Source organism: Macrobrachium rosenbergii, chromosome 56, assembly GCF_040412425.1.
Source record: "Macrobrachium rosenbergii isolate ZJJX-2024 chromosome 56, ASM4041242v1, whole genome shotgun sequence".
Taxonomy (NCBI): Eukaryota; Metazoa; Arthropoda; class Malacostraca; order Decapoda; family Palaemonidae; genus Macrobrachium; species Macrobrachium rosenbergii.
The window spans coordinates 46,756,795-46,772,479 of record NC_089796.1 but is presented as its reverse complement, the minus strand read 5'-3'; the positions used below and the strand labels follow the sequence as shown (position 1 = coordinate 46,772,479).

The following is a 15,685-nucleotide window of genomic DNA, read 5'->3' as shown; positions in this document are numbered from 1 at the left end:
TCAGGTAGGGGCAGGTGAAGGCATCAGACAGGAGGATGGAGAAGTACTTGCAGGAGAACACAGAAAGGATGTTTAATGCAAGATTATGATCTGGAATTAGTCAGCGAGACAAAATGCAAGGGGTGGCAGGAATAGGACAGATAAAATTGACCCCAGACCAGGAGGAGGATGAAGATATGAAAATGACTGTAGGAAGGGATGATGGTGCAAAGGATAGGAGAAAGATTATAGGAAGGGATGATGGTGCAAAGGATAGGAAAATGATTGTAGGAAGGGATAATGATGCAAAGGATAGGAAACAGATTGTACAAAGGGATGAAGGTGTAAATGAGAGTACTAGGGACTCACTTTATACCTGGTCGAGTGAGGATTGCTGTGAATCAGAAGTGAGTGAAGAAATGGATGGAGAGATGGAAAGTTCAAATGATGGTGGAGTGACAGAAGTACAAAGAAGCATAGTGCTAAGGGAAGTACTTACGATTAGGAAATATAACAATTTTTAAAAGTAAACTGTATTTTTCCTAACTATACAAACCCAAGGTCCTTTACATTAGGGATTACTTTCAGGCGTAGGCTGGAAACGGGCGCTGAACTTCAAACAAGGTGGTTAGCCAGTTAACTACTGTCCGGGAGGCAGGAGTCCCACCTGCCTGGATGTAAACATTCCAATTTGCCTTTCGGCCCAGGTATCAGATTGAGGGGTGGCATGAGGTGGGCAAAAAGTGTAAAGGACCTCGGGTTTGTATAGTTAGGAAAAATACAATTTACTTTTAAAAATTGTTATTTGTTACGACACAATATACAAACCCTCGGTCCTTTACATTAGGAGACTTACTGATTGGAGGGAGGAATCTGATTAAGTCTCTATGAAGTGACTGGAGTTCACCACCTTGTCTTCCCTTCCTGGTCGTGAGAGTGAGGAAGGGCAAAAACTGCCTCTGACAAAAGATCGGGTTGTAGGAAACGCAGGATCAGTTGTCAGACTTCTGGGTCCTTTGCATGAAAGAGGAAGACGTCAGTTCATGCAAAGTAGGCTAGGAAGAATTGACGTCGGATGACATAAAGGCAAATACAAGCATTGGGTCTGTCTTACAGTTATGGTCTCCTTCCTCCCCTTGCAAGAGGAAGGAGTGGGGTTGCTTCTATCAACCTAAACGGAAGAAAGAACGGGAGCTCCCGTTATGTGCTTACCTGCATCGACTGCCAGATCCAGCTTGTAACGGCACGTCAGCTCCCTGCCAGTGGGAAGACAGCCAGGATGGGGAGAAGGAAGAGAGGCCAGTCACTCCACATTTATTCTCCCAATCACAACCGTACAACTTAGGCGAGACGCAACCTGTCCTGTTAGACGAGTTGGGTAAGCTACACAACTTGTTGAGCAGCCACCACAGGACCCAAGGAAAAAGTGTCCAAGGACTTGTGTGCAACATCCCGGAGGTAGAAGGAAGTGAACGTAGTCTGCTGGGACCACACTTCCGCCTTCAGCACCTGTGCTACCGACATATTCTTCCAGAATGCGAGGGACGGACCAATGCTGCGGACCTCGTGAGCTCTCAGACGAAGCGTACCGGTATCGTCTTCTCCTGCAGCAGAGTACGCTCTCCTTATCGTCTCACGAAGCCAGAAAGAGATGGTGTTCTTGGACACTTCTTTCTTGGTCAAGCCAGCACTAACGAAGAGTTGTCGACACTCAGGCCGGAGGTGTTGAGTCCTCTTCAGATAGCGCCGCAGCACTCTAACAGGACACAGTAGCATCTCGTCTGGTTCATTACCTACAAAGTCCTCTAGGGAGGGGATCGTGAAGGACTCGAACCGTGCGTCAGGGACCGAAGGATTCTGAGTCTTCGCTACAAAATCCGGGATGAAATCGAGCGTAACTGATCCCCATCCCCTCGAGTGTTTAACATCAAAGGATAGTCCGTGAAGTTCGCCAACTCTCTTCACCGATGACAGGGCTAGCAGGAAGACTGTCTTGAGGGTCAGATCCCTGTCTGACGACTCTCGTAAAGGCTCATACGGTGCACGAGTCAGGCTCCTTAGGACGAGAGTCACATCCCACGCAGGTGGCCTGAGATCCCTGGGTGGGCAAGACCTTTCGAAGCTTCTCATCAGTAGAGAGATCTCGAAAGAGGAGGAGATGTCTACTCCTTTCAGCCGTAAGACTAGGCCGAGTGCAGCGCGGTAGCCTTTCACTGCTGAAACAGAGAGAAGCTTCTCTCGGCGAAGGAAGACGAGGAAGTCCGCGACCTGCTGAACAGAGGCTCCGATCGGAGAGATACCCCTTCGACGACACCAACCACAGAAGACGGACCACTTTCCCTGGTATACCACTGCAGAGGATCGTCTGAGGTATCCTGCCAACTCTGTTGCTGCGCAATGCGAAAAGCCTCTTGCTCGCAAGAGACGGTGAATAACCTCCAGCCGTGAAGACACAGGGAATGCACTGCCAGGTGGAACCGCTCTACGTGGGGTTGACACAGCAGGTTGGGCCAGGGGGGAATCTCTCTTGGTGCCTCGGAGAGAAGAGCTAGCAGGTCCGGATACCAAATAGCCTGGGGCCATTTAGGTGCCACCAGAATCATTCTGAGATTCGGGGTGATCATCGCTCGGCTGATCACTCGGCGAATCAGATGGAAGGGCGGGAAGGCGTACACGTCGAGGTTGTTCCACGGATGCTGGAACGCATCCTCCTCAGCGGCCCATGGGTCCGGCACGACAGAAAACAGAAGACTTGGAGCTTTCTGTTGTGCTTGGTGGCGAACAGATCTACCAGCAGTTATCAACTGCTAAGGAAGACGACGACGTAGTACAGGAATAGGAAGGCGTTGAAGAAGGCGAATTAGAATTTTTAGGCTTTGATGAACCAGCAGAAGAAGAAGAGGGGGAAGAGCCCCAAGCAGGACCATCATCAGCGCCTCAAGGTTTCCAGGCCAGCAAGGGGTGGTTCCACCGATTTCAAAAGCGGTTCCACCTAAAGTCTGTTACTCTGCATGGGGAATCAGCATCTGCAGACATTGAAGCAGCAGCGAAATATCCGGAGGCCTTCAAGAAGATCATCGAGGAGAAGGGCTACCATCCAGAACAGGTGTTCAATATGGATGAGACTGGCCTGTTCTGGAAGAAGATCCCTTCCCGGACATACCTTATGAAAGACAAAGCTAAAGCCTCCGGATTCAAGGCCCAGAAGGATAGGGTTACCCTCATCATGTGTGGGAATGCAGCTGGTTTCATGCTTAAACCAGGCCTCATTTACAAGGCTGCAAACCCCAGGGCCCTCAAGAATAAGAACAAGGCATTGCTTCCTGTGTTCTGGATGCATAACCCTAAGGCCTGGATCACCAAAGTCCTCACAGAGTACTGGTTCCATCAGACCTTCATCCCTCAAGTTAGGCAATACCTGAACGACTTGGCCAAGGAGTTCAAGGTGTTGCTGATTATGGATAATGCTGGTGGCCACCCTCTCGATCTTTCTTACAAGGGAGTCCAGTTTGAGTTCCTCCCTCCCAACACCACCTCTCTCCTCCAGCCTATGGACCAGGGCATGATCCGTGCCTTCAAGGCACTCTATACCAGGAACTCCCTCCAGCACCTTGTAACTGCAATGGACAGTGACAGTGAATTTACGCTAAAAGAATATTGGCGTAAATTCACGAATGCCACATGTCTGAGCATCATCAGCCGATCACTGAATGACATGAAGGAGGAGACCCTGAACGCATACTGGAACAAGTTGTGGCCAGAGTGTGTTCATGATTACAGGGGCTTCTCTCCTGAAGAAATTCAACATTCGGCCATTAATAAGGCTGTCCAGTTGGCGAGAATTCTAAGTGGGAAAGGCTTCGAGGACATCACCGAGGATGAAATTGGCACCCTTATTGATGCTCACTCTGACCTTTGGAAGAGCTGACGAAGTCTGCCAGTGAGGAAGAAGATACGCCAGGTTCAGGGGAGGAGCATGACAAAGAGGAGAGCGGCCTGACTTTGGAACGTCTGTTCCACATGAAGAGAATGATTAAGGATATGCAGGAGTATGTTTCAACATGGGATCTTTTAATGGAATGCTCCTTCAAGTTTTCAAACATCCTTGATTCAGCATGGGAGCCCTATAATCAAACCCTCACCACCATGAAAAAGCAGCGACAGCAGCTGCCTATCACCATGCTCATCAAACGGACGAAGATGGCCCCTCCAAAGCCTCCCAAATCACCCGAAGTAGTGCCTCTCGAATCGCCTGAAGAAGTGCCTCCCCAATCGCCCAAAGTAGTGCCTCTCAAATCGCCTGAAGAAGTGCCTCCCCAACCGCCTGAAGTCGTGCCTCCCAAATCAACTGAAGAAGTGCCTTCTGAAGGTGAAGAGGCACCCTCAGACGAGTTGTAACTCCTCTGCTTTGCTGTGCAGTCATATCTTCATAGTCATTCATCGCACTGCACAGCTAATTCATCATCATCATCTTTAATCAACATTCATCGCTGGTGAGTACCCGTATGATTTACGTATGTAGTAATCTTAATATATAAGTAGTATTTTTAGTCAAAGGGAGCTGCGAGAGCCTCATGCAGTTACGTCTGCCTTAGGCAGCGCCACGGCTAAATCCCTTATCAGAGAACTTATAGCACAGGGTTGGCACGTATTCATTCCGGTTAACGGAAGCTTGTCACTATTGTGATAGGATATCAGGTCTCGGGGGTCTGCACTTTGACTTCTATCCGCCGCATTGATGAATCAATTCATGGCTAAACATCTCCACTGGTTACACCTTTCCATTTGCGCCTTCCGTGGCTAGTTCGAATGAATCGGTCAAAACGAGACTACGATCTACTGCGCATGCGCATATTGCCAACCCAATGTTTTTCTAGCCGCGCTTTTTGGTGTGTGTGGTAAAATCTTTTCCGCATAATTTGAAGGATTATCAACTTTATCTAGCATGAGTCTTCATCTCAGTCAACAGGAATAAGATAAGTACCTGCCCTACCGCAATAAAAAAATTTAGTCCTGCTTAACTAATATTTTCATATATTTTTAGTGTCCGAAATGATGGCTCGGGAGCGTCATACACTACCCGTATTTAGGCTAGATTCTGCCTTAATTAAAGCGAAAAGCATGGGTTAGGGTAGGATTTTTAGATTCAGCATGTCAAAAACCCTAGCGTGAACTGTTAAACATGCTTGGAAAGTTTATATAAACCTGCTTATTATGAAATTATCGATAGCCCAAACGCTTAGTGCTAGCGCTAAAAGTTAGCTAACCTTTGCTACTTTTTAGGTTTACCGAAGCGGATGATAGCCGCTTTACTTGAGGTAATTCCTTTTAGTGTTGTCTGTGTGACTTGACTATGTTTTGGACATTTTGATAGAGTTTTTCGTGTAAAACCTCCGATTTATGTCCCATTGTCAGTGTGGAAAAGTGATGCGGGCTTCTGGAACATTCTAGAAGGTTCCATCGAAGCTCTGTCGGCCTTCGACTCAGAATCGTTTTGTAACGAAAAAAACGCATATGATACACTGGCTCCCAGTCGAGTTACCAGATACCTCAAGTCGAATTATTTCGAAATAGTAGCTTTTCTCATGACGAATTGATTCGAAATAGTAACTTTTTATGTCGAATTGATTCGAAATAGTAGCTCTTTATGTCGAATAGTGTAATATAGAAATGAGTTATGAACTCAAATAAAGATATGTCGTTCTATTAGCTGTAAGGTTGTTGCCATGCACCAATGAAGTCGTGAGTATCGATTCTTGCCAACGATATTCGTCTGGGGCGTCGATGTCCTATATCGGATATACATAGATCCCCAGTCTAGGCTATGCCTACATGGTAGCCCACATTCTTGGTGTATGATACCCTCGACTCGGATGGCATGGATTTACCTGTTGCTCTGTCATAGAACTGACATAATCCCAATACTATTCGACTTCCTTGTTCGTGGTCATAGATCGCCCTTCTGTTGTAGCTCTCCCCCAGTGAGTAACCCCCCTTTTTTCCCCTGTGCCTACGAACAAGGATGTCGACTGGGCATGAATCCAGCCATTCGAGATAGTAGAATGAATGTCACCACATTCGAGAATATAAAAAGAGATGGTAGAATGAATGTCACCTCATTCGAGAATATAAAAACTATATGCTCGTTTTTTCTCATGATGTAATGGCTTATATAACATAGTTCCTTAAACATTTTAGGGGTGTTTCATAGTATTTTCTTTTATAGGCTTTGCCAAATAAGTGAGCTAATGCCGCCTGTAAGAAGCGGATAGACTCCATCAAGACTCAGCATGAGTTTTGTCGGGGGTGTGCTCCCTGCAGTGTACAGGGTACGGACCATCCATACTGGAGTCCGGAAGGGTGTGACATATGTACTGAGTGGCTGTCATGGGCTCGTATGGGCGATCACACTGTTTCTGGCTCTATGGCAAATATTAATATACAACATTTAAGATCATGGGTAAGAGGCTTCTCCAAAATCGGCCCAAAAGGTCCTCTTGGCTATTTGCCAGACAAAGGTGTAAGAGATTTTCTTTCCCACGGCCAGAATTCAGTCGATCAGGGGTTATGAGAACTCACCTGATGATGTCGTGGTGGATACTAATGCATCCACTGTGCTGCCCCCTTCATACCAGGGGATGAAATTGATTTGGGAGAATCTGAAAATCTGGATGATGAGGGGATCTATCTGATGCTGAGCCTCGACCCCAATAGATCAACCGATTCCTGGCAGCACCCTAGTAAATCGACTCCTATGGACGCCGATGAGGATAATGTTTCAGTCCGCACAACTGCTTCTACTAAGAGAAAGTTTGCGCACAAGAAGCTAGGATGTCTGCAATGGAATCAAAGCTGGACAAGTTGATAGAACTACAACTTGCAAAATCTTTGGATACAGGGGCTCAGGGAGACTCCGGAGCAAGCACAAGTGTCAGATCCACCCATTAATATTGATGAGTTTGAAGTTTGTTTATCACCTCCCTGACCATGTTGAAAGGTGGGAAGGCGTAAAGATCCAGATTGGACCAGTCTTGCAACATGGCGTCTGCTGCCCATGCAAGAGGATCTGGGCCTGGAGAGCAAAAGAGGGGAAGTTGATGGTTTCTGGAGATGGCAAACAGGTCTATGTTGGTCTGGCCCATAGTTTCCAAAGATCCAGACAGACCAGGGGATCTAGGGTCCATTCAGTGGAAAGGACCTGCTTCTGATGGCTCAGGTAATCTGCCAAGACATTTAATTTCCCATGGTTAGACTGGGTGATGAGTGTCACTCAATTTTGATCCATCCACAAGAGTAGATCTCTTGCTGCATGGTAAAGAGAGCAGGAGTGGGTGCCACCTTGCTTCTGGATATAGGTTAAGGCCGTGGTATTGTCTGTGCGCACTACTACTGTCTTGTTGCAGACCATTTTCGAGAAATACTGAAGGCCTAGATGAACCGCCTCCAGTTCTCTGACATTTATATGTAGACTTTGTTGCTCTGTGGTCCATGTACTGGATACCTCTTGACTCCCTAGTAGGGCTCCCCAGCCTAAGTCCGAGGCTCAGAGGTTGAAGGGACTTCCCTTCTGATAGTCTTTCTTCAGACAGCCACCACTGCTGGTCTGATTTGATCTCCGGGGTAACTGAAAACACGTAGGAGTCCGGTTGTGTTTTCCTATCCCAGTTGGCCTGTAGAAAGAACTGAAGAATCCCATGTGCAATCTGCCCACCTTGACAAATGACTTTATGGATGCTGAGTTCCCAGAAGGGTCACCCACTGCTGAGCCAAGCAGGACAGGAGAGCTATAAAGCTGCAGACCGTCTGAAGGCAGCCAGAAATTCTCTTGGGCGACGGGAAACACCAAAAAGTCAGAGAGTTGAGTGTCATCCCCAAATAGAGAATCTCTTGCGAAGGGGTCAACTGGAGATTGATGAAAAGACCAAGATCTTGGGTGAGGAGAAGAATCGTGTGCATGTCCTTCATACACTTTTCCTTTGTTGGGGATTGAAGCAGCCAGCTGTCCAGATACAGACTGACTTTATCCCTATTAGATGGAGTCATTTTGCAAGAGGAGCAAAGACTCAAGTGATGCCTGAGGGGCCATATAAAGGACGAGGCAAAGGGCACAAAACTGAAATACTTTGTCCTGAAAGATGAACCTTTGATACTGCCTGGAGTCTGGATGGATCAAGATGTGCAAGAAAGCGTCCTGCATATCCAAGATTATCATCCAGTTGCCCCGGTGAATGGGTGAGAGGACTGAAAGGTTCGTCTCCATCTTGAATTTCATCTTCCAGACAAACCGATTGAGCACGCTTACACCTAGGACTGGCCTCCAGTCCTAGAAGCTTTTGGAACCACAAACAGACTGTTGTAGAAGCCATCTGTGTCGGTTTTCTCGACTTGCTCTATGGCCCTCTTTTGGACGCAAGAGGACATCTCCTCCAAAAAGGCCGAATGTCTCTCTGGGCCTATCAAGTACGCCAACAATGTGATGGGAGAGGTGACTAATGGGGGGGGGGGCTCTCCAGGATCAGGATGACATAGGCCTCCTTTGGAACCTTGATGACCTAAGGTTCTGCTCCTCTGATCGTCCATTTCTCCCAAAACTGTGGAAGTCTGGCTCCTACTGGTGTATGAAGGACTTCCATCTCACTTTTTGGGCACTGTCTTGGCTGGGCCATTCTTGTTGGACCTGGTCGTGAAACAGACATAGGAGCTGGTCCTAGACTGTGATCTGGACCTAATTCCGCGAAAGGGCTGCTGCTGGAGTGGAGAGGACATCTTAGGAGCAAAAGAAGTTGAATCCCTGGGACGCTTGGAGGATTGTGACAACAAATCCGGCGTGGACTTCTTTTGAAAATCAGATGCAATCTGCCTAAACGTGTCCTGAGGGAAGAGGTGGTGATGGTCCAGGGGCAAAAACAACAGGGCTGACTGCTGTGTCTGAGTGACTCCTTTAGTAGTAAAGGAGCACCAGAGCTCTCCTTCTTCAGGACACCGAGAGAAAAAAAAGAGGCAAGCTCTAGAGAGCCATCCCTAATGGCCTTGTCCATGCAGGACAGAACTCCCAGCCAGTCCGAGGCAATATGGTATGAAAAAACTTGAGTCTTCAAACTTCTTTGCCAGTGCCCCCACTGTCCAGTCAAGGAAACTAAATACTTCGAACACCTTGAACAAATCTTTGACAAGGTGGTCTAGTTCTGCCGATGAAAACAGGATCTTTGCTGATGAAAACACAGAACGTCGAGAAGAATTAATGAGACCAAAGAAGTCCCCTTGGGAAGAGGCGGCGACTTCCAAAGAAGGAGCTTCCCTGGTGACATAAGACAAACACCTCCTTCAAACAAGATGCTAGGGAGGAAAGGCAAAGGAAGCTTTTCCTTGCTCCCTTGTAGCTGAAAGCCATCTTCAATTTCCTTAAGTGACTTCTTGGAAGACGAAGAAAGTACCATCTTGGGGAGTCTAGTCCTGTCAACCGGATGAAACCTCATCAAAATGGTTGAGGCAGGCAGGACTGGGGCAGCCGGGGTGAAAAATGTGGGAAAATTCACCAACAAATAGTGCAGAAGAGCTGCATAGGCCGACGGAGGAGCAGGCTCTTAATCACCTTCCTCCTCTGCTGAGGAGACTGGGGACAGGGTAGCCTCAAGAGAAGTCTTGGAAGCAGATGGAGCTTTCTTCAGCAAGCTCATAATTTCAGCCGACTGCTGCTTAGTGGGAACCAATGAACTAAAGGCGAAGGTGACTGAAGAGAAGCAATACATTTGGGAGAGGGTGCTTGGTGCTCAGGGGAGGGTGACAAGTACTGAAGAGTTGGCACTGGGCACTTGGGAACTGGCATCGGGTGCTTGGGAGCTGGCGCCGGGTGCTCGGAAAGTGGTGCTGTGCACTTGAGAGGAGATAGGCGTTTGGACGCTGACGTGGGGCTCATAAGAGTTTGCTGGGCACTTAGGGGCCAGGTGAGAGTGCTCAGTGGTTGGGTGCTTGGGAGAGGCCTCTGGACTGTCCCATGTGGAAGGAAAAGGATGATGGATTGGGGCAGGGACAGAAGAGTCCACAGTGTAATTGCACAAAGGCTGTGGGCTAAGACTGGCCTTCTTAGAATCACTTAACAGGAAGCAGATCATAACGGCAACCAACCTCATCTGAACGGCACTTTAGAGGACGTGACGAATCTAAGAATTGCTTGCCTTTCCAAAGGCTGTCTGTAGATACCTGGGACCATGCAACAGGCTCAACTGAGGGTAAGGGACCTTCGTCTAGGGTGTCTCGGCCCTTTCTCTCGCACTGCTCCCGAACTGGGCTGGGGAGAGTACTCTCCAGGCCAGATCGAGATACTTGATATTCCACAGAATCTTGAGCACTCGGAGCGGCTCACGAACGAGCGCCTGAAGCAGCACCTGTCTTAGAGGAGGAACCTCTAGGACAGGGAACGGGATCGCAAACCTACGTTTGTGCGCCTGCGGCTCCCGAAACACAAAACCAAGGGGTATGCGAAACGGTTCCCTAACCCAAAGGTCGGGAAGAGCCAACGAGAGACCAACTGCCTCCTCAGAAGGAGGCAGTCCCTAGACGTCCAAGGGCATCAAGGGGGAAGAAGCAGCCTTCCTCTCCTTCGACCAACAGAGTCTATCCGGTTCCCGGGACCCCCTCAAACCTCCAGAGAGGAAGGGAAGAGGCATCAGAAGACAAAATCGAAGATAAGTTGAACAAGACGGCAGCTACTTCCACAGGGCAACTTCCTTCACCTTCACTCCGACACCTTCTACAGGATGGTGGACATGGAATGTAACCTCCAGGGCAGCTAGGCAGGATCACAATGAAAGCGGCCCAGGACACGACCACCAGGATAAGCAGCAGGTACGATCAGGACAGCCGATGAAGGAGCTACGGATGTGGTTCAGAAGGCAGGAGCTACGGAAGTGGTTCAGAAGGCAGAAGCTACAGCAACAGCCAGGAATGTCACATGAAAGTCACCAGCAGCGACAAAAACGATCAGGACAGCTGCGGCAGGAGACCAGGAAGAGCCACCTAGAGACTGTCGCTGAGTCAACAAGAGTATAACACAGGAAACAGCAGGAGCAGATGGACCACAGATATGCCAGAGGCAGTGCCACAGCATACATGAAGGCCAGCAATGACAGTGATCGATCCACATCAGCGGGAACAGAGTCAGAACGATCCCGACGTGGAACTATGCAATTCCAACCAGGTACTATGGTCGATCCCAAAGCAACAATTTATGAACGTTGGGACTCCTTCATGCAAAGATATCGCAACTAAGATATCCAGCCAACTACTGCTGTGCCTGCAATGCTTACTGTCAACTTGAAAGAAAAAGCAAAGATGATTAGTAGAGGGAGGCTCCTCTCGCTCCGAGGGGAACTGCCCAACGCAGTGAGAGGAGGCCCCTGAGAATGGGTCACCTGACCGACAGTGGCCGCCACCCCCCCTCGTGGTCTTCACCCGACCAGCGAGCAAAGAGGGCAAAGGAGAGATAAGGAAGAACCTACAGGGAGAGAGAAGAAGGAGGGGAGGCCACCAAGGGCGCTGAGGCGAAACTTACTGACGACGCCCACAATCTACACCCACACAACTCTCCATAGCGCAAGCGGTGAAAACAACACTCAGCACGAGTAAAAAGGAAGCAAACTTTTTATGTCCCAATCAATGTAGGGGAGCGAAGATACTACGTCCCAATCTAATATCTCCTAACGTACAGGGGAGCACCCTCAGTATCTAAATAAAGGGCTACTGGAAGAGAAGCATTACCACTCAGTTACGCCCCTCTAAATACGTCCTTGGCTGTCAAAATTAAGTATATCTTAGTTTAACCAGACCACTGAGCTGATTAACAGCTCTCCTAGGGCTGGCCCGAAGGATTAGATTTATTTTTATGTGGCTAAGAACCAATTGGTTACCTAGCAACGGGACCTACAGCTTACTGTGGAATCCGAACCACATTATAGCGAGAAATGAATTTCTATCACCAGAAACAAATTCCTCTTGTTCTTCACTGGCCGGTCGGAGATTCGAACTCGCGACCAACAGAGTGGTAGCTGAGAACGGAACCCACTCACCCAGCGAGAAACTCAAGAGACAACGGCTTATGCAAGGCTATCATAAATCGTGGGTTTGTATATTAATAAATATCAAACACAAGTAATATATACACAAAAATACAGAAAGATCCCAACGGGATAATAAAGAGGTTAACGACAGTCAGGCAAAGAGAGCCGAAAACGTCTGCAACGCATGACCCAAAAGCAAACTGGGATGTTTACATCTGGGCAGGTGTGTATTCCCTGCCTACCTGACGGAAGTTACTGCCTAACCACCTTGCTCAAGAGTTTAACGGCCGTGTCCAGCTTTGCTGTATGTAATTCCTAATAACAAGACCCATGGTTTGTATACTAATAACAAGACCCATGGTTTGTATATCATGTCGAAACAAATATCACATAATTTGCTACAGAAATGTATAAATCTTGTGATTACAGTTATATTTTTATTATTCAATCTTATTAATTTTATTATTTGAAAATTAGTACTTATTATTTGGTAAATCATTTATTTATCATACAAAAGAAATAAACATATATAGGTAACCATAAAAATATTCTCATCTCGGTAAGAGAGAGAGAGAGAGAGAGAGAGAGAGAGAGAGAGAGAGAGAGAGAGAGAGAGAGAGAGAGAGAGAGAGAGAGAGAGAATTATCATTTTTATTATTCGTTATTTAATTTACACATAAAAGCATGCAAACTTATAAGTAAACAAACACTTTTGCAGGGTTTCATGTGGATTCGGAAATGTTGTGCGTCTGTGAATAAATTGCATATGATAATTAGTTAGGTCCCAATGAAAAGTTCGCGTCTCTGTGAATTCCCACAACTCAAATCGCGTAAGGTCGAGGTATTACTGTACACTTCTTCCCGCTTACCCCAGAACACATAAGCTCGTGGAAAGTGGGCTTACAAGACTTATTACCTTCGTGAGCTTGCATTCAAAACACACAAAGCAAATTTACAAGGAAAAAGATAACGATCCCAGTGGGGACAAACAGCTCAACGGATGTCAGGGCAGAGAAGGGAGAAACACGTCTGCAACTCACAATGGCCGAAAGCAAATTGTAATGTTTACACCAGGGAAGGCAGGACTCCCGCCTCCCGGATGGTAGTTAACTGCCTAACCACTTGTTTGAAAGTTCAACAGCCCTTTCCAGCTGCGCTGTAAGTAATTCCTAATGTATATACAGAACCGATGGTTTGTATACCATGTCAGAGCAGTTGTGATTTGTTCTTACACAATATACAAACCATTGGTCCTTTACATTAGGAAGACTCACTGGTTGAAGGGAGGAATCTGAGTGAGTCTCTGTACTAACTGGAGTTCGCCACACCCGGGCTGCTACTCCTGGTCGAAAGAGCGAGGAGTCCCATGCCCCGGACATATTGATCGGAGTATAGGAACTGTGAGATCACGTGTCAGACTTCTGAACCTTTTCAAATGACTGAGGAATCGTAACTCATACAAAAATGGGCTAGGATGAATCCTAGAGTTGGAGGCAATAAGGCAAAAACCAGAAAAGGATTTGCCTCATTGCCAGTCATATGTTTATGAAGGGATTGGCTAAGGAAACCTATTATATAAGGAACTATACTAACCTAACCTAACCTAACCGAGCAGGCTGTGTTGCTTGGTCAGGGGGCAGGAAAGTCCACTTATCACCAGAAGTTTCCCTGTAACACTGCGCATGCGCAGTAGCGTCCCAGGATTTCCAAAGTATAACTTCTGGGGTTAATTACAGTCGACCAACAAAAAATAATGATGGTAATTTTTAATAAGCAACCAAAATTCTTGCTTAGTTCTACCTATAGTTTTACTGGGCATGGCCTGGGGTATGCCTGGTAAGAGTAGGCTACAAGGCTACCACTTTGCCTATACGCTACAAAGTCGTAAGGCTGTCGATAGTCTCGCACTTCATTGTCTAAGGTAGCCTAACAAGCGAGACCGAGACCATCCAGCGTACTGTGGGCTAGGCTAGACGATAAGCATGACAATAAAAAAGGGACTGACCCCCAGCATTTCTGACCAGTGTTCGGTTTGGGGTTGCCAGGCCCCGTCCAACGGGGAACAGATACCCTACGGTACCTACGGGACCTATTCACTATGAAGCTCCAAGTCCAGGCCCTTTCCCATACACTATGCTACACAACTCAAACAAGTATGTATGATTACCTTTCATGTGATTAAACTTATAAGTCCTTTCGAGAAACGAAAACGGGCACGCACAGAATACAAAACGCTAATTAAGCTCTACAATTGGGCCTACGTTACGAGTCTCTTGCCTGGCGATATGTTTTGTGTTCGTGGTGTCGTTTACTACACAATTTCTAAAGATGTTACAGTTCCCCCCCTTTTTTGTTGCATTTACATAAAATATATCATTCACGCTGTTATATAAAAATCAACAATATTTTTTATATAGTGTTACCAGTTTTTTTATAGTTCCAAGAATATCAAAACATTAAAGGTATTCAATGATGAATATTACTCATACAAGGTTATCTCGACGCCTCTTGTCAACTGAAGTCCCCTAACGTGAATCAAATTTTGACATGTGGTTTCACTCACTTGCTACATACAGCGTTCGTAGTGAGAAATTACGCACATTAGGCATGAAAACACGATGCTGAAACCAGTCTTCCTTTCATTAATGCCATTCTCAACAATTTTATATATGCAACAATCATTGGATGTCTTTGTTTCTCTGCAAATATTTGGTAATGACAGGTAAAACTTCAAATGTGCATTACAGTTACTTCATAAAGTACTCTGCCAAATTCACAAGCTATTTTTTTCCTACCATGACTGAAAGTCGGTGTAGATGATTCAAGCTGTACGCTCATAAAAATTGTGCATTTCGGTAAAAAAAAACAAATGGTGTCTGGACTATCTTTTAAGTACACAAGGAAGACATGCCTCGACCCCTGTCATTTTACAGAATGAGTTAAAATCCAAAAACTAAAGCATACTAATACTCGGAATTAAACTCTTACCGAAGTAAACTCAAATTTATATAATTTCCCTTCCATTTGGTGGTAACAGCATTACCCTTACGTAAATTTAAACGTTTGTTTTATCTAGTTATTTATGTTATAGTCCTGTCCCTAGAAAGTAGGTCAGGCCGAAGACCAGTGTGAATCAAAAGGACTTTTTATCAATGGATTGCTCACCTGAGTCACCTCTCCCTGAATGAGTCCCTTCGGAATGGACACTAGGGGTCATAAAATGAGCAGTGCAGCACTCTTCGTAATGCACATGACGGGCAAATGATGTGCATTAAAGGACGGCTTGTTTTGTGTATGCCATCTGATTTACTTGAGAGACAATCTGAGAACATTGCAGCTCATCAAAACAGAGCACTCTGCCACTCGACTCCAAGCTATCTCATCCCCTGTCTAATAATCAAGCCTACACTAAGAAGTGGTATGGCCTTGCTAACATAATGCTAAAACAGACCCTGCAACAAATAGAGTTGGATGAACAATGTCCCAGTGTCCCACCACCGTGCGTGAAAAGGGAACACAGACTTATGCAGATACCATAAGAAATTTTGGGGAGTAGGCCATAAGTCATTATGAAGGCCTATTAGACGAGGAATCAGACTTTGTTTTTGAGGGGAAGTAAGCCCTATTGACCAGCAAGATGAACATCAACT

General features: G+C 46.5%; 1 protein-coding gene across 3 annotated transcripts in view; it reads right to left on the bottom strand.

Annotated features, from left to right (window-relative positions):
- Not10 (CCR4-NOT transcription complex subunit 10) overlaps positions 1 to 14,381 on the bottom strand; it is a 390,843-nt gene extending 376,462 nt beyond the window's left edge. Inside the window, exon 1 of one of the 3 annotated variants that reach the window (XM_067100338.1) lies at positions 14,203 to 14,381. The gene's annotated coding sequence lies outside the window, so the exon portion shown is untranslated. The remainder of the gene's footprint in view (positions 1 to 14,202) is intronic. The other 2 variants (XM_067100337.1, XM_067100339.1) reach the window with 2 other exon arrangements.
- Between the last annotated feature and the right edge of the window lie 1,304 nt (positions 14,382 to 15,685).